Source organism: Myxine glutinosa, chromosome 13, assembly GCF_964187855.1.
Source record: "Myxine glutinosa chromosome 13, kmMyxGlut1.1, whole genome shotgun sequence".
NCBI lineage: Eukaryota > Metazoa > Chordata > Myxini > Myxiniformes > Myxinidae > Myxine > Myxine glutinosa.
Window position 1 is genome coordinate 82,858,393 of NC_136273.1, and position 22,405 is coordinate 82,880,797.

Below are 22,405 nucleotides of genomic sequence, written 5' to 3' on the forward strand. Positions count from 1 at the left end.
AGAATGTGATTGTATGGCACCGTTAGGAAGTTTAGGACCTCCCAATACCTCCCTGCAGCTCTTCCTCATGGTACAACAACAACAACAACAACAGCGGTGGCGGCGCGGGGAGTGTGCGTCCTCACTCCGGCTTGGTTGGTAGGGGGTGTTGAAAGGGCACCAAGCCTTTCCAACGAGCCGCCATCGAGCATGTGCTCGACGGGGTTACCACGTAGGGGCTCGCTGTCAGCTCCTCGTCAAGGGCGGAGCCCGGTAACCCCCCGCACCCAATAGAAGCGCCGGACCGCTCCCATCTGGGGCGGAGCCAACGAGCCGAGGGCGTGTCACTCCCCGCTGAGCATGCGCAGGAAGAGGGAGGTGACGTCAGATGCGCCCTCAGCTTGGAGAGAGAAGACGCCACCTCCGAGCGCTGCAATACCTCCCCGCATCTCTGGACCGGACCGTGTTTGATTCTGCCCCTGAGCCAAGGTGCACCTTGTGCTATCGACTGCCTGTCCTTCCCTGCCATCAATCCGTGTGCAAGTCAGTCTTGTTCCGTTTGTCTGTGGTCTGTCGGGATTAAGATAAGACTGTAACTAAGTGCCCATCTTTTCTGTGCTTTACCTCATACCTTGTAATCTACCCCTTTTCTCCACCACCAATTATATCCTCCTCCGGAGGTCTTGAGAACTGTACCCATTGTGTCGTTTCATTTATCCCAGTCGTTGTGTCTTTTCCATCATTGATTTAGCATAGCGCGACCAGGTCAACGTCGGGTGGAATCGGGTGAGTTGGGGAAGAATCGGGGGAATTGTTAGGTCGCGGCAATACCACCGCTCGGTAAATAACATCAAATCCGCGATCCGTAACAATATATATATATATATATATATATATATATATATATATATATATATATATTTATTTATTTATTTATTTATTTATATACGAAGGGCAGGCAGGCAATAAGTAACCTTAAAATATTTTTCATAACTTGTTTTTTGCATGTACGTGTGTAACAACTGTTATTTTTCAACATAATCTCCATTGCGTTCAATCCATTTTTTCCAGCTCTTTACTGAGGCCTGGATTCCTCGAGAATTTTTTTATTTTGGTTGCTTGTGTAGCCATTCGTGCACCACCTCTTGGACCTCTTTGGCGGATCGGAAAGTGGTTCCACCAAGCGTCTCTTCAAGTGGCCCAAAAATGTGGTAATCTGAAGGGGTGGGGTCTGGCGAGTAGAGTGGATGAGGAAGACACTCCAAACGCAGGTCCTCGATTGTTGCTGCTGTAGCACGGGCAGTATGAGGCCTAGCATTGTCATGCTGCAGCAAAAGACCGGCAGTGAGAGGTCCATGACGTTTTGATCTGATTGCTGGTTTCAGATGATTTTTAAGGAAGTCGCAGTATGATGCACTGGTGACTGTGGTCCATCTGGGCAAGTAATGCTCTTCACGTGGGCCTCGGCTATCCCAGAAGAGCGTCAGCATCACTTTTCCCGTGGAATTTTTTGTGTGGAATTTTTTGGTCTTCAGTGAAGTTGAATTGCGCCACTCTTTGCTTGCCCTCTTCATTTCTGGCTGAAAGTAGTGGACCCAGCTTTCATCCCCAGTCACTACGCGCTGTAAGAAAGCATTGCCTTCTGTTTCGTAACATCGCAGAAGTTCTTCACATGCGTCCACTTGCCGCTCTTTCAGTTCGGGTGTGAGTTGTCTAGGAACCCACCTTTCAGACAGTTTGCGGAACCCCAGCACGTTGTGAATGATATGGTGTGCTGAACCATGGCTAATGTTCAATTCGGAGACCACTTCATCCAGCGTAACACGACAGTTTTCCCTTAGCACATGCTCCACTCCTGCAACCATTTCTAGTGTGTTGGCTATGTGAGGCTGGCCTGAGTGAGCAGTGTTTGCGACACTGGACACTCCACTTTTAAACTTCCTGTCCCAGTCATACACCTGCTGCAGCGAAAAATATGCATCATCATATTGCATCTTCATTCTGTGATGGATTTCACTGGGATTCGCACCCTCACTTCCCAAGAAACGGATGACAGAACGTTGTTTCTCCCTGGTGCATGCTTCTGAGGGAGCCACCATCTTGGAACTGCTTTACTGACGTCATACGCTCAATGTTGCCAAATCTAAAAGGCAAAACATTACTCTTACCCATAGATATTGCATATGTCACCCACAACTACACACATTACATTCTCAAATGTATATCGCCATTTTAAAGTTACTTATTAGTCCCCTACCGGTGTACACCGGAGGGGAATACAGGTTTGCACTCCGTCCCTCCGTCTGTCAGTCTGTCCGTCTGTCAGTCCGTCACACAAAGAACAGTTTTCCGGACTTTTGTTTCTAAACTCTTAATGCTAATTATTTCAAACTTGGAACATGGTTTCCTCATGATAAGTTACAGATCAAGTTCGAACTTCACGACGTTACGATCATTTTTGACAAAGTTATAGCACTTTGAACTTTGGTAATTTCCCCAACAGTTTTCCGGTCGACAGACTGCCGGTAGGGGACATGTATTGCAGCGCAATACTCAGAATGCTTGTTGATTTGCCCTTGTGTGTGTATATACAGTGCATTCAGAAAGTATTCAGACCCCTTCACTTTTTTCACATTTTATGTTGCAGCCTTATGCAGAAATCGTATAAATTCATTTTTTTCTCATCAATCTACACTCAATACCCCATAATGACAAAGAGAAAACAGGATTTTAGAAAGTTTTTGCAAATTTATTTAAAAAGAAAAACTGAAGGATCTGGGCAGTCTGTTGTCATTGATCTACTCCCTCAAACTTTTGTTTACGTGGTTGTGAAGTGTTTTTAACAATGTGATGGTGGTTTTGAATCACGTGGTGGTGAGGTATTTTGAATTATGTGGTGGTGAGGTGTTTTTAAATCACGTGGTGTTGAGGTGTTTTGAATTACGTGATGGTGAGGTGTTTTGAATTACTTGGTGGTGAGGTGTTTTGAATTACTTGGTGGTGAGGTATTTTGAATTATGTGGTGGTGAGGTGTTTTAAAATCACGTGGTGGTGAAGTGTTTTGAATTACTTGGTGGTGAGGTGTTTTAAATTAGGTGGGGTGAGGTGTTTTAAATTACGTGGGGGTGAGGTATTTTTAATTGCATGGGGGTGAGGTGTTTTGAATTACTTGGTGGTGAGGTGTTTTAAATTACATGGTGGTGAGGTGTTTTGGATTACGTGGTGGTGAGGTGTTTTAAATTAGGTGGGGTGAGGTGGTTTGAATTACTTGGTGGTGAGGTGTTTTGAATTACTTGGTGGTGAGGTGTTTTGAATTACTTGGTGGTGAGGTGTTTTGAATTACTTGGTGGTGAGGTGTTTTGAATTACTTGGTGGTGAGGTGTTTTGAATTACTTGGTGGTGAGGTGTTTTGAATTATTTGGTGGTGAGGTATTTTAAATTACATGGGGGTGAGGTGTTTTGAATTACTTGGTGGTGAGGTGTTTTAAATTACTTGGTGATGAGGTGTTTTGAATTATGTGGTGGTGAGGTGTTTTTAATTATGTGGTGGTGGGGTGTTTTAACTTACATGGTGGTGAGGTGTTTTGAATTACGTGGTGGTGAGGTGTAATCTTCCCAAACTTCCAGTCTGCACCTACCCTTCCCATATGTATGTGCTGAGGGGTTCTTTTTGTATTTTATATATTTTTTCAACCTAAATCTTCAACCTAAATGCTTATAAAAATGTAATATCACAAACATGACAAATACATTTGTGCAAAATAATACAGTACACAGTCACGTGAAAAGGTAAGTAAGTACACCCCATGTAAAGTTTTGACTTTTTCAACATATTTCAACATACAGCTATTTGATCTTCATTTCAACAATATTGAAAGATAAAGGTGATATAATGTAACAAATATCATGAAACATTTACATTTTGTAGTCCATTGTATAATTTAAATAAACATAAATGCAAATTTCGCATGTGGAAAAAGTAAGTACACCCCTACATTTATCACCACTTCAAATACCTAAAATTAGAATCAGGTGCACCAGCTCAGGTGCAAATGATTAGAACATCGTTAGAGAGGATCTTGGAGGAAACTGTCTTATTTAAACCTCAGACATTTAGTTTGGTTTGCTCTTTGTTGTTGAAGTGTGCGGCGTCACCATGCCTAGATCAAAAGAGCTCTCTGAGGCCTTCAGAAAGAAGGTTATAGATGCCTACGAGTCTGGAAAGGGATTTAAAAAGATCTCCAAACAATTTGAAATCAATCATTCGAATGTCCGGAAGATCATCTACAAGTGGAGAAGATTCCAAACAACTGCCAACTTGTTCAGGCCAGGCCGCCCCAGCAAGTTCAGCCCGAGAGCAGACCGCAAGATGCTGAAAGAACCAGAATGTCATCACGGGACCGACAGGTAGCTTTTGCCACTGTTGATGTCAAAGTGCACGAGTCTACCATTAGAAAGAGGCTGCACAAATTTGATCGACATGGGAGGTGTGCCAGGAGGAAACCTTTCCTGTCCAGAAAGAACATCAGGGCAAGACTAAAGTTTGCCAATGAACACCTCGGCAAAGACCAGCACTTCTGGAACAATGTGCTCTGGACAGGTGAGTCAAAGGTAGAGCTATTTGGCCACAGTACCAGAAGACATGTTTGGCGAAAACCAAAGACAGCATTTGACCACAATAACCTGATACCAACTGTAAAGCATGGTGGTGGAAATATTATGGTTTGGGGCAGCTTTGCTGCATCAGGGCCTGGGCAGCTCACCATCATAGAATCCACTATGAATTCGTCATTGTACCAGAGGGTGCTTGAGGATAATGTGAGGCCATCTGTCAGAAAGTTGAAGCTCAACCGAAGGTGGGCCTTGCAACATGACAATGACCCTAAACATCTATCTATAATTCCAGTAATCTCTGTGTGTTTGTTTGTACGTTTGTTTGTCTGTGACCGCTGTTTCTCGACAACCACGGGTCCGATATACTTTAAACTTGCCAGGTATATTGCTGGGGACCCGAGGATGTGCCTTTTCAAGGTTTCATATTAATCGGACAATTACTTACCGAGCTATGTCCAAAAAACGATTCAACCAATCAGAGAGCAGCGAGCTATCGCGTGTGCCGAACGTGGCGGACACACTCTGCCTCGGATGGCACATTTGAGAGCGTATTCATTTATTTCACGTTTGCAAACTATGTTGGCGCTATGTTGGCGTTAAACTATGTTTTAAAACTAATAAAAACCCCGGGGGGATTGTCACTGTACTCGCAAGCCGTTCGCCGTTCGCTTTGGCGTTGCGAATGGACCAAAACATTTCATGCACCAAACCATTTCATGTAAAGCGTTCGCCGTTCGCTTTGGCGTTGCGAATGGACCAAAACATTTCATGGACCAAACCATTTCATGTAAATAGAGGGGGGGATATAATTTTAGATATAGATATAGTACGGGCATGCCCTAGTATAGATAAATCCACCAAGGAATGGCTGAAAAGAAAGAAATGGAGGGTTCTGGAATGGCCAAGTCAAAGCCCGGATCTAAATCCCATCGAGATGTTGTGGGGGGGATTTGAAACGAGCTGTGCATGCAAGAAACCCCTCAAACATCGCATAGCTGAAAGAATTCTGCATGGAGGAGTGGGCAAAAATTTGTCCCAGTCGATGTCAGAGACTGTTAGACAGTTATAAGAAACGCCTACTTGAGGTTGTTTCTGCCAAAGGGGGCAATACCACCTGTTAGAGCCAAGGGTGTACTTACTTTTTCCACATGCGAAATTTGTATTTATGTTTATTTAAATTATACAATGGACTACAAAATGTAAATGTTTCATGATATTTGTTATATTATATCAGCTTTATCTATCAATATTGTTGAAATGAAGATCAAATAGCTGTATGTTGAAATATGTTGAAAAAGTCAAAACTTTACATGGGGTGTACTTACTTTTTCACGTGACTGTATATACTCGTATATAAATAAAACTGTGAAATGGCAGAAACTCCACACTGAGTAGGGTGCGTCATTTGCATAAAATATATATCTGGAAGAAATTAAATGAGTTATGGACGTAGCTTCAGGACGATCCTTATTTTATGGCAAGCTTTCGGCCAAATTGGCATTCTTCCTGGTCTACAAGAACAGCAGGCATGCATTGTGATAATGGTGAGATATCGATAAATAAATAAAATATATACAAAAAGGAAAGTTTCCATAACGGCTCTCACCTTCCTCAACGAGAGTGAGTGTGCAGTCGATGCAGTACACACATCTACAGTGCCAATAGAACGTTTACTCTCCCTTTCAAAATGTTCACCTTTTGTTGCCTTACAGCTTGGAACTAAAATGCATTACATCAGACTTTTTCCACCGTATTTCCTTCTTGCTCAGGCAAAGATTGCAGTATTACAGATCAAGGAAAAGAAAAACTTGTTGGTCTCGAAGTCAATTATGGAAACTAGCAACAGGTACCCGCCCCAATGGCGGGGCTTCAATTGGGAGGCCCAAATGAAAAGGCAAAATATCAGATATTGAAGGCTTTTTTTATTTTAAACGATTTATATTAACATCCGTTAAATCATATCACACGCAAATCATGGAAATCTAAACAGTATTTGTAGAATTTCAATAAAAGCCACATCACTGTTCATATCGGTAAATATTATTCCATCATGTTTGGGAAAATTGTAAAAATTGGAAATTGGAAAATTGGGAAAACAATATAGCCTATTTTACTCCAGGGGGTCCCTGGATTACCCACCCAAAATTTCGTTGCAATCCGTTCAGCCGTTTTTGTGGTACCTGGGAACGGACGGATAGACAGACAGACATTTGGTGAATTATAGTGAGATGCTTTCTTCTTATTTGAAAACCTTGTAATAAGCCGTGAGGTTATACTTTGCTTTTTGTTCAGTAACAGGGAGGTTACTGCAGTTTGAAGCCAAATGGTGTGGAAGTGGAATTTTGTACGGTATTAGAAAATTTATATATATATATTTTTGAAAGGTTTTGTTTATAATCCAGAGATGGAAACAAGTCACTTGAGACAAGTCTCCAGTCTTTAAGAGCAAGTCTCAAGTAAAGTCTCAAGTTAAACTTCAACTTGTGTCTAACATTTACTTATAAACCTTGGAGTGAAAGCTATCAAGGAAATAAGACACAGGGCCACATTTATTGCAATGTGTATTCTGAATAGCTGTTTTACTCTAGTTATTATTTGTCATCTTCATATAGTGGATGTTTATGGCTTTGTTCCCAACAAAACTTTTTGCGGCGTTGCCAATAGGGCAAAGCCGCCTAGAACAGTGTTTGTCCGTCCATATGTATGTATGTCCCCTCAAACGTATATCAATCAGAGCTGAGGATCTGGTCACATGACAGGGTGATGTGATTACGTCTGATATCATTATGGCGGTACGGCGGCTGACTCCGCACACCGCCATTTTAATTCCAATTTTGTTCAGGCCGAACATATAGTCGAACCTGTCATATATCACAATCGCCATTCTCCACCTTCTACGTTTTTCATTCAGTGTGAAGCACAAACAAACCGATTGTTAAAATGACCATCAAATATCGAAAGCATCGGCGTTATGGCTCTTGCAACAATATGGTACGTATCGGCCTTAGGCTTTATGCCGCTTTGGACAAATTAAGCCCAGGTTTCTTAATACAGTAGTACCGTTTCAGTCGTATCGTTTTCGTAATAAGAATAATATAGTAAATATAACCATAACACTTTAATCCCAATGTCGTCAATATAATGTTAATGGATTGAAGCGGTCTATGGTTCATGAATCAATGATAAGCGGTGTACGGTACTAACAACGGTGGAAGTAAGGAATTTGCCTTGGTTTTTTGATAGCATGTTATTAACATGTGGGGTATATAGATTACAGTTGATCTTCCCTCAGTTCTGTCAGTAAAACTTACCTCACAGATGTCGGAATTCTTCCAAATTTCCTTGTTTAATGTTATAAACAGCATTAGCGACTGTTTAAAAAGCTAATCATACGTGTTTGTGGTTTATAATATTTTACAAGCCCGGCTATGCCGCTGTTAGACTTTCGGTCTTGTTTTTGTTAAATTTACTTCTCATATCTCATGTACCTTCTTGAACATTTGTACATGAGACTAGTCGGTAACCTCAGCTTGTGTTTAAATGGTTTACATGTAGAACGAAACCATTCAATGTGGAACGGGTAAGGAGATTTCAATAATTTACCTGTATATTTATTATGTACTTTAAAATGAAAAGGATTGTTCAGGGTGATTAACACACTGCCTCTGAATGGATGGGCCGGACAGACTTTAACTCCCTCAGACTGAGTGTCAATTATGGTGGACTTTACGCTAGTGCGTGGGATTAAGGAGAGTCACGAGGCTCCGTATTCCTTTTAAAACCAAACGGGCTTATTCCCAAAACAAATGACAACCAGGGAAGATTAACCTTAGGGTAAACATGCCTTACTCCAGCCACAATCAGACAGGGAAAGGGACAAAACCGGGTGACTTATCTCTTGTGGTAGTCCATGGGGGTGGAGGGGAGGGAGGTAGGATGGGCATGGAGCAGCCACGAGCAGGCGATGAGGTGATGAGCAGGATGATCGGCAGGATGATGATACGGCCAGACCAACAAACAGACCGATGAGAATAGCAGGCACAGGGAGACGTTAAGCAGGCAGTACGACCTCCTTAAAGCTCTCGTCTCCTCTTATAACTCTGTCAGATCTCTTCAGACTCAGCACAATCCTCTTGAATTCTCCTCAGGTTCTCCAGAATCTCCTCAGAACTGTTCCTGCTCTTCTGAGCGCACAAAACCAAGAGCTACAGGCTCATCCCTCTTTTCCCTGGTCCCTTCCCCCTCAGAACTCCACAATCCCTCGTGCCTTGCAGCTCCTCCTTGCTCTCTTGACAACCCTCTTCCCTTTGAGGTGTTGGGCTCCACCCCTTTCATGAGAAAATCATAGCTCCGCCCCCTTATCTCTCTTGTGTGGCAGAGCCCCATGCTATCTGCTTTGCTTTCCTCTGCTCTTCTCTTTCCACCCGGTACACCCTGTGGATGTTTACAGGGAGGTTTCTATGCACATTTAATTAACTTAATTCCTAGTTATTTGAATGTAACGCCCCACACTCAGTGTGGTGAACATTCAAACAAACAATCCTTAAGCTGACGTGTCCCTGATTATTACATCTAGATTGGCTACTTACTCGCACACGGACCATGCTACTCTATGCAGTTCTGTCTGTTCTATGGTAATCTCTAATCCCCCGCCCTCAAAAATGTAACGGTATACAATCAGGAAGGAAGGACTGGGACGTTGGGCTATCAGGAATGGGTGGGATGCTGTAGAAGCAGAAATGGGGTGGGACACTGGGGAAAATGAAAAGTATGAAAATGAAACTAATCAACTTTTAAGATTAAAAAAAGTAAGGTACTTTTTTATGTTTTCCTTTTAAAACGATCAATTGTGATGTAATTTTAAATTATTGGCGAAATTGAAATAATCCAAGTCCATTGACATATTTCAATCATCACAAAATCATTTTATCGGGTCAGGACGTGCACGGGATTACCGATCAGGGGCCAAGTTTCTCCCGGCATGAATGTTATTGTTTGAATAAGTGGTTTTCCACGTTGATAAGACTGGTGCTTGCCACTTGGACGTGCGATGCTGTCTGAAAAGTGGACACTCCTTTTAACCTTAGTGGTGAACGGTGTGCGATCCGGCAGCTGTGGCCTGTGAACACTGTACACAAACATGTGGTATATGTCGTCATTGACAGAACTGCGCACGGCCACCACTGAAAATCATTGACAATTTATTTTAAACCCCATTTTAATTTGATGTTTATTCAACAATTATTTTCCTAAACATTTCAACGTCATGATAATTCAAGTCGCAAGTCTGCAGAGACCAAGTCCGAGTCTCAAGTCAATTTTGTCAAATCTGAGTCAAAATTTTGCGATTCAAGTGCGACTCGAGTCCGAGTTCCTTGCTCAAGTCGCCAACTCTGGTATAATCTACCGTATTAACTTCAGCTGTCTGTAATTCTTTCTTTCCTTTGAATGAGACAAATCTCTCTCTCTCTCTCTCTCTCTCTCTCTCTCTCTCTCTCTCTCTCTGTCTGTCTCTGTCTCTGTCTCTGTCTCTGTCTCTCTCTCTGTCTCTCTCTCTGTCTCTCTCTCTCTCTCTCTCTGTCTCTCTCTCTGTCTCTCTCTGTCTCTCTCTCTGTCTCTCTCTCTGTCTCTCTCTCTCTCTCTCTCTCTCTCTCTCTGTCTCTCTCTTGCTCTCTCTCTCTTGCTCTCTCTCTCCCCCTCTCCCCCCCTCTCTCCCCGCTCTCCCCTCACCCCCCTCCCTCCCCCTGTCTCCCCCCTTCCCTTTCTCTCTATGTGCTATTGAGGTGTTGCAGTATCTTTTTGTGTGCTGTATTTTGCACTCAGACCAAGGCCACAGAGGTGCATTCTCAGTCGGTTGCTCTGTGATGCGTCTCGCTTTCCTGATTCTGGCCTAGATTGTCAGCCGGCGCCATAAAAGCTTTATTCCACCGAGTCATTCATCATGTTCTTGGTGACAGGGATTTTGGGTTTAAGACACAGACACACCATTTCTCTTTGCAGAGTCCAGTCTCCCAGGGTTCAGATCATGACATTTTCTCCTCTGCAACAGCACTTCCAATTTACAGCTCAGAAGATTCTCTTTCACTCCTTGTTTTCAATCCCCATACTCCAATGCTTTGTGATGACGTTTGTTGTGGCACTAGGCCTTTCAGCCTGGGAGCTTACTTTCTAGCACAGATCGGAATGATGTTTCTCTTTTATCATGATGGAATAGGAGATTATATAAAATAGCCAACAATTACAATGTCCTTGCATGTAAAGAGAAACACCATGAATATTCTTGATAGATGCAGAAAAAATATTGCTGATTCCTTGTGAAAGTGCCTTTTTCTTTTAAATGACACTTGCATTGGATTAAAGTTTTTATTTTTATTTTTTTGCAATTCATTCAATTTGATATAAAGTGAATTTTTTTTAATGTTGATCAAGGATAATACATTTTATCTGCAAAAATATTTGATCTATCTATCTCTCTCTCTCTCTCTCCCCCCCCCCCCCCTCACCCCGCCCTCCCCCACCTCCTCCCTCCGCCCTCCCCCACCTCCTCCCTCCTCCTCACCTCTCTCTCCCCCCCTCTCTCTCCCTCCTCTCTATCTCCCCTCCTCTTTCTCCCCCCATCTCCTCCCCCCTGCTGGCTGTCGGTTTGTTTGGGGGTGGCAAGATGTCGGCTGTGCATGTGTGGTGAGGTACGAGCTGCTCTGACTTTCGATCTTTCTCTCCAATTTTCTCATCGTTTTCACCTTTTCTTTCCCATTTTTTGTTTATCTTCACATTGTCTCCTCACCATCTGCCCCCACCACTCCCTTTCATTAATCCCGATACCACAACCCTCATCCTCTCCTCCCATGTTCCTCCCACAACTCCCCACTCGTTCTCCCATTCCTATGCACGTTCCCCCGCCTGTCCCCCCCCATCACCCGCCCGTCCCCCCCATCCCCCGCAGGCTCCCCCCATCCCCCGCCCGCTCCCCCCATTCCCCGCTCGTTCCCCCTCCCCCATCCCCCATCCGTTCCCCTCCCCCATCCCCCACCCACTCCCCCCCATCCCCCGCCCGCTCCCCCCATCCCCCGCTTGTTCCCCTCCCCCATACCCCATCCATTCCCATCCCCCACCCCCCGCCCGCTTCCCCTCATCACCCACCCGTTCCCCTCTCCCATCCCCCACCCATTCCCCTCCCCCATCCCCCACCCATTCCCCTCCCCCATCCCACACCCGTTTCCCTCCCCCATCCCCCACCCGTTTCCCTCCCCCATCCCCTGCCCGTTCCCCCCAAAACCCCTGCCCGCCCCCCCAACCCCTGAAAGCCCCCCAACCCCTGCAAGCCCCCCCAAACCCAACAACGTCTCAGATGACATCGTACCAAATTCAACGACCGCTGATGATACGAACATCTGGGATGGGTTTACGCTCGTTTCTTGATTTAAGGAAGAGGAAAACACCTCAGAATTCATTTACACCTCGTAAAGAAAAGGTGGTAGTTCTCGAGTCAGACACTTCGAAAATGCCTCTGTCCGAATGCCTCTGTCCGAATGCCTCTGTCCGACCAAACTACTAACAGCAAACGGTACGAACTGCTCGCGCATGAGAATGTAGATCCCCAGCCCTTACCTGAGACTTGCCCCCACAATGCTAGGGAGGAAAATTATATTCCTCCTCAAGGGAAAAGTAAAACTGTCCCGTGTCCTCCTTGTGTGAATGATGACGAAGTGCATCAAGACCCGACCATAAAAATAGGAGGACACCAGACAGGAGAAAACCGATTGTACCTCCAGTGCCCCCCATTTCTGAGCACAATGAAAATATTCCAACCCCAACAGTCCCTGTGCCGACTGTTTTACATCACATACCTGAGCACATTGGTAAAACTGACAGAGAACCTCAAACTGTCAAACCGGTTACGGTTTCCCCCATTCCCCCCATTCCCCCCACACTACCCACTCCTGCTCCACAAGCTACCTCAGAGCCCGATGAACCAGTAATGGAAAGTTTCCCGGACAGTGGTTCCGACATGTCCGAGGGGGAATCTTACGAAATTGAGCAGTTCCCTACAACAAATGAATCCAATGTCTTACCAACCCAAATATTGAAATTCCTCAATCACACTTTTAGAAAGAGTCACGTAGACACGAAAGATCACTTTTCTGACCTGCACGGTTTTATCGACATGGCAAGGCAAGGAACATCATCCGACGGCCTAGTGACCACCATTTCACAGAAGCCCAATGTAGCAGGCTAAAAAAGTGCATCGTGAGAGCAAAAGATGAACTCAAAAAATGAATTTTGGCAGCTTAAATATAAATGAACCTACATAGGCGAGTCAGTTGCGCAAACTCCAAGTGGTGAACCTTGCACAACAGAAAAAATGAGATGTACTTTTCTTACAAGAGACACACACTTCTCCAGCATCCCATGCAGAATGGAACCGGATGATGAAAACGACCAATTATTTTAGCGATTCCAATTCCCGGATTGCGGGAGTGGCTTCTCTATTGAACCCCCATTTCCGTCCATCAAAACTTTCCTTTAAAAATACAATCCCAGGGCACTTAGCTTCCCTAGAATTTGTTATTAATAACATAAATTTTACTTTGTTGAACGTTTATGCCACTTCAAATAGCACGGAGCAGCAACGCTTCTATGCTAGATTAGGGCCTTATATGAGGCACATAGACCGACACAGGTGTATTATAATGGCAGGTTATTTTAACTGCACTCTGCAACCAAACCTAGACAGGAACGGTGCGGAACCCCTTCCCGGACCAGCTAAATTTTTAGCAGATATAATAAGGAATTTTAAGCTTCAGGATCTTTGGCGTCAACAAAATCCCACGACGCATCAATTTACCTGGAGCAAGATCACAAACAACCAAGTATCCCTAGCTTGGCTTGACTGGATCGATATAAATTCACCATTTTCCAATCTCCCCTACCACTGGAATTTCACCCTCCGGTTTTTCAGATCACCATTTAATTACCATGAATTACCACTCACATCTGTCTTTGAATCGCCATTCTTTCTGGAAACTTAATGTCACCATGTCAGAAAACCCCTACTTTAGGGCTGCTTTTGAAGATGTATGGTCTGTGTTATTAAATCAAAAACACCAGTTTACAGATCAGCGTTTGTGGTGAGACAATATAAAGGCCCAATGCAGAGGATTTTGCCAACAATTTTGTTTCTTAACAACACAAGAGGAACGTAGAATAAAGGCTAGTTTAGAAAGGCAAACTACACAAATTCAAACAAATTTTAAAACTCACTCTTCCCCGCAACAAGAACTGAAACTGAAGGAAAAGAAAGCTTTCATTATTACAATAATTGAGAATCAAACCCAAGGGGCATTAACAAGATTACGTTTTCAGCAGCTCAACCTTTTGGACATGCCAACCCGATACTTCTATGATTTTGAATCTAAGTTTCCTCACCCCCAAATTACTGCTCTAAAATGCCCTGACAATTCTGTCATCACTCACCCTGAAGGAATCAAGAGGGAAGCTGGACTCTTATTCTCCAACCTTTACAAAACAAGGGAAGTTGATTTGAATGGTGTCTTTCACTTGTTTGATGGTGTTTCCACCTTAACCCCAGAACAAAGGCAGAGCCTGGAGAAACCACTCACGCTTGAGGAACTCTCCATCGCATTAAAGAGCCTTGGCAAAGGAAAATCACCTGGCATTGACGTTTACCGACACAATTTTTTGAATCTTTCTGGGACCTAATTGGCCCTAAACTGCTCTCAGTCTTCCAGGAAAGCCTTGAAAAGAATGAACTCCTGTTGAGCTGCAGAAGAGCAGTACTTTCCTTGCTTAACAAGAAAGGCAATCCTTTACTCATTTCCCCGTGGAGGCCAGTATCATTACTATGTAACTAATTACAAGATCTTTTCCAAAGCTATTGCCTTGCACTTTACACCCTTCCTAAAGGACATTGTAAACATGGACCAAACTTATTGTGTCCCTGGTCGTAATATCCATGACAATATTTCTGTTATTCGTGATCTGATTGATGTTTGTGATATCCATCATGGCCTTGTTTTCCTCGATCAGGAGAAGGTTTTTGATTACATTACCATGAATACTTGCCCGAAGTCTTAAATCGATTTGGTTTTGGACCTTTTAATTTATCATGTATACATTTGTTATTCAAACATATCTGCCCGACGAAACAAAAATAATGAGCTTGTGCCCCCTTTTTGTATTAAAAGAGGTGTTATGCAGGGCTGCCCACTTTCAAGTGCTTTATACACCCTATCCATTGAACCCCTCTTAAACACTCTTTGTAAGTCTTTGTCTGGTTTCACTGTTAGAGGTTTGAACCATACTATAAAGACCATTGCCTACGCTGATGATATATGTGTTTGTATCATAAACTCTGATGGCATTGCTAAGAAGATGCATGCTTTAGCACTTTTTAGCAGAGCTTCATCAGCAAAAATCAACTGCAAAAAGACAGAGGCACTGTGACTTGAATCCCTTACCCACCACCTTTCCCCCACTCTCCCCACCTCCCCGCTCACCCCCGTCTTTCCCTGCAAATATCACTTGGAGAAGAGATGGGATCAAGTTTTTGGGAGTTTTTCTTGGTCCTGGACAAGGACCTATCTAGGTTAGGATAACTAGGAAGGTTTGTCTGAACGCATTGAACTGCTTTTAATAAAATGGAAAGGCCTACTCTGCCAATTATTTTACCATGGCAGAGTATTGGTCATAAACAACCTGGTTACCTCAATTCTGTGGCACAAGGTTTTGGCTCTGCAACCACCCGCTGGTTTAGTCGACGGAATACAGAAGAGGGTCACTCATTTCTTCTGGTCTGGTAAGCATTGGCTACAACCGGAAAGATTCAATTTGCTGATATCTGAGGGTGGTAAAGGACTCCTTAACATAAAAAGCCGAATCGTCACTTTTCGTCTTCATCTTTTGCAAATTTAAGGGTGAATTTTGAAATGTCATGGTGGTCACTGACATCAGTGACACCATTATTGATCCAGGTGTGTAGACCAAAGTGTTGTTGGCTGTGATTAAAATTGACAGGTTAGCAGGACAGTTTTCAACTGGTTGCGGGGTGACTGTGCCACTATTTGGGACAGGGTGGTTATGGGGGTGTAGTTGTGTAAGTCTGGGGGTCAACGTGGTGCTGTGGGTGTCCAAGGGGTGTGGACCATGTCTTCTGGGTGGGTCTCCTGGTGGAGCATGGCTGTTGACTGGACCTTGGAGTGGTCAAGTGTGGGTGGGCACTAGGGGCTGCATGTGGTCGGACTGGGGGTTGATGTGGAGGTGCAGGGGACGTGGCTATTGGGATGCCACACACTGTGACTGTGCCTCCCAGGTCCGAGGCCTTGGGGATGGCGGAGTTGGCAGCAGGTGCTCACCACATTGGCCAGCTGGGGCTCATGCAGCTGTGTTCCTCACAGGGGGGCCGAAGGATGGATGGTGGGTCGCACCTTTATGGATGCTCATGGGCCATGTTGGCGTTTTGACTGCTCGCCTTGTCCCGATGACCCTTGCACGGTGGAGGTGTGGAGCTGTCGTAGTCACAGGTAGTTGTTTAGAACAGTTCACCATTGGATGCAGATCCACATACCTGCCAGTATAGGGGGGAGAAAAGTGAAATTTGGAAGAATTTGGTAGGCCCAATGAGAAATTTTGGGATTTTATGGGTGGATGGCACCTTTGGACCTGACCAACCGGAAATTACCTGCACAACAAGGTAGGGGTAAGGCCTTGATGTTTACTGTCCCAGGCTTCAGGACTTGCTTATTAAATTGGTGACATGTAATTTGGAGTTGGGGGCAGGTGAGAGTGATGACATGGCCAGTGAGGGGAATGGAATGTGTGCCACAGGGTCTAGTGGGTGGCGTTTGTTTTTGTGTTGTGGTTACCGTATGTGTTTTTATGTGGTCGTGGAGAATGGAAATATGAGTGAGTGGTAATTATAGAGAGTGTTTAAATGCGCTTTTGGAAATGTAATGGTAAAAAGTGAACCGGGGATTTCACAAAAGCAGGCCATGGCAACTCTTGTAACATCTTTTTGGTACCATCTTCTCTGAAATGTGTTGAGAATGGAATGGCAGCGGGGGAGGAAATGTGTTTTGGGGATCTTGTGGGTGGGGAAGGTGTGTGTGTGTCCGCAGATACAGATCAAGCTCTGATGAGCGATGCCTGCGGCCCCCCTCTGTGGCAATTACCCCTGGCAGCCAGTGGTATCTGGAAATTGGAGCTCATCAGTGGAGGGTCTGGTTGGGCGCCGTGGGGTAAGGGAGACTCCCGGCGACCCGTGTAGCTGCGCTGAAGTAGGAGGCCACGGGGCATGGTGGGTGGAGAACCTCACCGGTGGGGTAATGGGGGAAAGGGCTGTTGGGCTATCATGGGGCCAAGAGGTCAAAGGGGGCAGGGGGGGGGGTAATGAACTTGTAAGTCAGTTGACTTGTTTTTGGGACTGCGGGCACCACAGCCTGAAGCGCCCCCACCATCTTACTTGTGCGGTACCTCCCCACTGCCTAGTTGAGAGAAATGAATGCACACACGGATGACACCTATGCCATGGTCCTGCAGGGGGGATGAAATAAGTACGTGCTTAGTAAAGATTTTAGTGTTGTGATGAGTTTTCGAATGAGTATGAGTGGTTAAGGGGTTGTGTTGTATGAATGAGGGCGAAATCCACTGAGCCATGTCACTCACCTGTAACATCTGGACAGGACCCGCGGAAATTTAGGGGTGCATTGGCATGGCCCCACAGGTAAGGTTGCGTCTTGTGGCATTCACCGGGGACGCGGTCTGTAGACCTGGGTTGTACAAATGTTTATTAGAGTTTTGAATTTTTGAAGTTTTGGTTAAGGTTAAGGGTTGTGGTTAAGTTAGATTTTGAGTGTTGTTTGTTTCTTCCCACCACAGGAGCTCCCCACGAAATGATTGTACATATTTGCATGGTTGTTATGGGGATTAGCATGTTGAGGGGAACAGGTAGGAAGCTCCGGCTCCCTTCCCACAGCCCTCCTGATTTATTTCATAGGTTAATTAGGTGTGAGACAGTAAGTGTTAAGACTGGAATGGTAGCGCCTGCAGTGAAACTCGCAGGAGCTATGGTTCCAGGGGGGGGGGGGGGGGGGTGTGGGGACTGTTATGAATTTGGGTAGAGTGATATATAGAGCCAGGTAGATCTGAATAGGTATGCTTCATCTGTCGCGATAGGGAATCTACCTTGTAATAAGTTCTATGGTTAGCCCGGTTTGTCGGGATAAGCTGTATTGGTGTCCCCGCTATGAGGGAGCGGGGCGTGCTAGGTAGTACAGGGATATGGATAAGATTCCTTTGTTTGTCGTCCCCTCTGTCGCCAAACCTGTGTCCCTTATGACAACGCACTCATATAAACACTTAGGTCCTTAGTGCAAACATTAATTAGTCCCCCTCCCTTACAATATGACTGTGGAAGACAAGCAGGCAGCGGCCGCGTACAACACCGGCGTGGGCATCAGACATTGAGCAGGGCTGGGAGCCACTTCCAGGAGGACTGTTGATTGGCCAGCGAGAGGGGCGAGCAACACCACAGTGCGGGGAGCACTCGGCCAATGGGAGGGCCCCAGCGCAGTCAGAACCTTCGAGAGGTCGAGAGACGAGGCTCTGGTTGGGGCAGAGAAAGGAGTGACGTCACACGCGAGGTGATAAAAAGGACTCGCTGGCCGACATTTTCTCTCTCTCTCTTGGCTCTCTTCGAGCTGGACCCCATTCGAGTTGGAAATCGTCATTCGCCCTTCTTTTTGCCTCTGCGCTGGACGACATTTTGTCTCTCTCTTAGCTCGCTCTCATCGTGCTGGACCCCCTTCGAGTTGGAAATCGTCATTCACAGTTCTTTTTGCCTCTGCGCTGGACGACATTTTCTCTCTTGGTCTCTTCCATTTCCCTCGCTGGGATTGGAGCGGTGCTCAGCTCTTCACGGTGCTTTTGGTGCTGGGAGCGAGTGTTGGTGCTGGGAGCAGGCATTGGTGCAGTGCTCAGAGCTTGGAGCGATGCTTTCAGTGCTGTGAGCGAACGGACCTCGTGTGTGACCGACGAGGAGTTTGGACTTGGAGCGAGGCGTGCCGTGGGGTGTGCGAGGCTGGGGCGAGCGGATTGGCTCAGGGCCTGGCAGAGCATGGGCGAAGTGGATGGAGGGTATCTTCGCGCCGGAGCTCGGAGCCGCATTGGACGGCGGACACGACTACTGACCAATAAGGCCCCACCCCACAGAACACGACACGATGGGACAGTTATTTTATTAATTAATTTTCCTCTGTCTCGTATTTGGAAGTCGGTGTGCGGGATCCCGATTTAGGACAATTATTTATCCTTCCGTCGCGTTCCATTGTTCTCGGCTTCCGTCAAAAATAAATCATTATTTTTGTACATTTTACCTCCCGTGTTCGTTGAGTTACTTTCTCCTCCAGGATCGGAGCTGCAGTCAGTTCGCTATAGGTAAGCGCTTGCCGCCTCTTCTCCTTCATTCTTTCTCCCGTTCTTTTATTGCCGAATCCATGTTTGATCGTCGCCTCCATTAAAGCCGTTTGAGCAATCCACGAGCCCTGGTATTAACCTTGAGGGATTCGTGCGACAACTACCTATTATGGCCGACTGATGGCCTTTAACTCCATTCAGCAAAATTACTAAAACAATGGGGGGCTATGATATTTTTTTACTTTTTCTCCTTGTTCCTTAAGTTTCTGATTCGTTAAGCATATTGTAATACAAGGTGCTCCAAAAAGACCTGGACAGCTTTGGTTGTTAATATATTGAGTACCACAAATGATACTGTTACGGGGTCCTCACCGATCTCCTGGTCTCGGTAAACCTCCGAACCCCGCGAGGAGTCCCGGCAGAAAAAAAACAACATGTTAACCTGTGTCAAAAACAAATCAAAAGTGGAACCACACCCAAAGGTTATAAATGAACAGATTGTATTAAAAGCACACAGGAAACCATACAACCATGAAAGCAATCAGTCATACAATTAATCTCAAGATGGTACCACCTTATTAAGTAACATAAACTCACAGATCCCAGTCCCAGCTCAGCAGCAGCTCTGCAGTGATCCGTGCTCCCAGTGAATGGAGCCCAACCCTTCAATGTCTCTATAACTCAACGGAGATGAGGCGAAGAGGCGAGTACGGCAGTGTAGGTACGGCATGGACCGTCACGTGGTCTAATCCAACAGCAACCTGACCGTGGACAGGGAATCCCAAATAAGCGATCCGGATGTGCACCTTCCCCGTTCAGTCAACGAACCGCAGGGCAATCTTCCGACGCCACTTTAGTGCACACACCTATTTCGGTAAATCACTGGATGGCGGGACCCGCGGATGCGGCTAACCAAGGTTCCGCGAACGACGCGCGAGGTCCCGGTAATGGCGGCCGGCTCGTCCTCGAGCCGTCGCTGTTAGGCGAAGATTCTCCGGAATCACACCTGTACCTGGCTTCGCAGGCTTTTCCACAATTCCCGTGATCACCAATCGCTCAAGATTCCCTTCCCGGACTCAAAGTTCTCTCGCCATGTAAGCTCGCCCACGCCAGGTGCGGCTTCGTCTGAACCCCTCCTTTTTCCTTTCTCTCTCGTCCTCCTCTCCTTTCCTCGACCTCTTCCGGCCCACTATACCATTTCCACTCTTATTTTATCATGAGCGCTTTTAAACCTTTTAACTATAATAACCCTTTCCCTTCAACCACAATCACGAGAATACTTAGAACCAACAACAATAATGATAACAACAATCATTAGGGCCGAATCCGTAACACTTCCCCCCCCCCCCCCTCAAGAAAGAAAGTTTGAACACAGCGAAAACTTTCTTTGCATGCCCTCTTTAAACAAGCAAAAGTAAATTCACAACCCAAATCAGCAATCCCCGTGGGCAACAATATTCAACCTTCCCCAAAAATAAAGCAACAAAATTTTACACAACCCCCAGAGCTTTCCAAAGTTAATTCCCTCTGGACCAAACGTCAACAACGACATTGTCCCTGCCCCTCTGATTTTTACTTCTAGTTTCTCTTGAATGAAGGTTAAGGGGTTGTGATCAAAAACCCAAAGGCCAGCAAATCTATAGCACTTTCCCCGGGAGGCCGAGCTGAAAGCCAGGTTCCATGGTGGTTGGGTGTTGAGGCCTGGAAGTATTCACTACATGGACGCCTTTAGGAACATGGAGTTCACGGTTAGTCCAGGGAGGAAAGTTCACTACATGGACGCCTTTAGGAACGTGGAGTTCACGGTTAGTCCGTGTAGGAATCTTGGCTCGGCGGCTCTGCAGCATTTAGTGCTTCAACTTTTCCGGACTCCTAATAATTACGGTGGGACCCCTTGTCACAGTAGTCACCTGACTGGCGGTCTCTTTCTCGGCCACTGCTCTGATAATCCTTCCTTAGGGGAGCTGTCATAACTTTGGAAGCCTCCATAATAATATCGATTGCGACCACCACCACTACTACTCCGTGGTCCTCCTCTGTAGCCCCCTCGACCCCTAGGAAATGCCTTCCCTACTGTGATGGTCCGACCCTCCAACTCCTTGCTATTCAGATCCTTTTCTGCCTCTCTGGCGTCCTTTGAGTTTTCAAACGTGACAAAGCCAAACCCTCTTGACTTTCGTGTCTCCCTGTCTTTTATCAGCAGCACTTCCAAAGGCGGTCCATATTTGCTGAAGGCAGACTCCAAAACATCTTCCTTTGTTTTGAAGTTCAGTCCACCTACAAATAACTTGCTAAATTTGTCGCCATCCCTAACTGGTGTGGTGTTATTTTCCCTCCTGGGCTTTTTAACAACCATCGGGTTACCATAAACTTGACCACCGGCCAAATCATTCCCGATAACACCGATACTCCCTCTACAGGAAGCGTGGCTTGTAAACCGACGGTGACCGGTCCTGACACCAAATCGCACTCCAAATGGATGACATGAAGTGGAGCACTAACACAGCCACCAATCCCCTGTAAACAAACACTATCCCCAGTTGCCGTCTCCTGGGACCATGGCAAGATACCTTCAAGCATTAAAGATCGATGTGCTCCTGTGTCCCTCAATATCCTAACTGGTCTCCGGTTAGTCGAGGCTCCATCCAGTGACACAAACCCCTCTGAAATAAATGGTTGGTAACCCTTTTGAGGGCGATTTCTCACAATGGCCATCGCATTTGGAGTCGTACTAGTCGAACTCCACTCCTGATTTTCCTTTCCCAGAGCATAACAGTTGGGCATCCAGTGTCCAGGTTTAAGGCAAAAAGTGCAAGTAGGCCCGGAGGAGAACCTCGTGGTCTGCCAAGGCATGGGGGCGGCGGTCTGCCTCGAGCCCTCCGGACGATAGGTTGTCTTGGAACCGCAATCTTCTGATTTCTAGAAGTCATGGTGTCAAAGTGGTCCTCATTTTCATCTCGAGGCCGCCCCCATGGATTTTCATTCTCCGCCCCTGATGTACCACAGCTCCCCCTGGCTAGGTCTGGGCGAGAAGTTTGGTTTGTGGAACCCCATCCTGTGTGTTAAGGCATAGTCATCTGCCATGATGGCTGCGTCCCACAGCTTTGGTACTTTCCTTTCCTCCAGATGAACTTTAATGTCCCCGTGGACACACTGTTGGAATTCCTCCACCAGGATCAATTGTCGCAATAGTTCAAAGTCTTTCCCAACTCCTTTTGAATCACACCACCTATCAAACATGGTTTCTTTCAATCGGGCAAACTCCACATGGGTCTCACTCTCCCTCCTCCTGGCATTCCGGAATTTTTGTCGGTAAGCTTCCGGGACCAATTCATTATCTTTGAGAATGGTTTTCTTCAATACCTCGTAATCTGCACATTGG

The 22,405-nt window shown here is 45.7% G+C and overlaps 1 long non-coding RNA gene across 2 annotated transcripts in view; it reads left to right on the forward strand.

Annotated features, from left to right (window-relative positions):
- LOC137438479 (uncharacterized) overlaps positions 1–14,810 on the forward strand; it is a 126,264-nt gene extending 111,454 nt beyond the window's left edge. For both annotated transcript variants that reach the window (XR_010986722.2, XR_013621166.1), the window contains exons 3-4: positions 11,255–11,279; positions 14,183–14,810. This is a non-coding gene — a long non-coding RNA (uncharacterized LOC137438479). The remainder of the gene's footprint in view (positions 1–11,254; positions 11,280–14,182) is intronic.
- Positions 14,811–22,405: the final 7,595 nt, after the last annotated feature.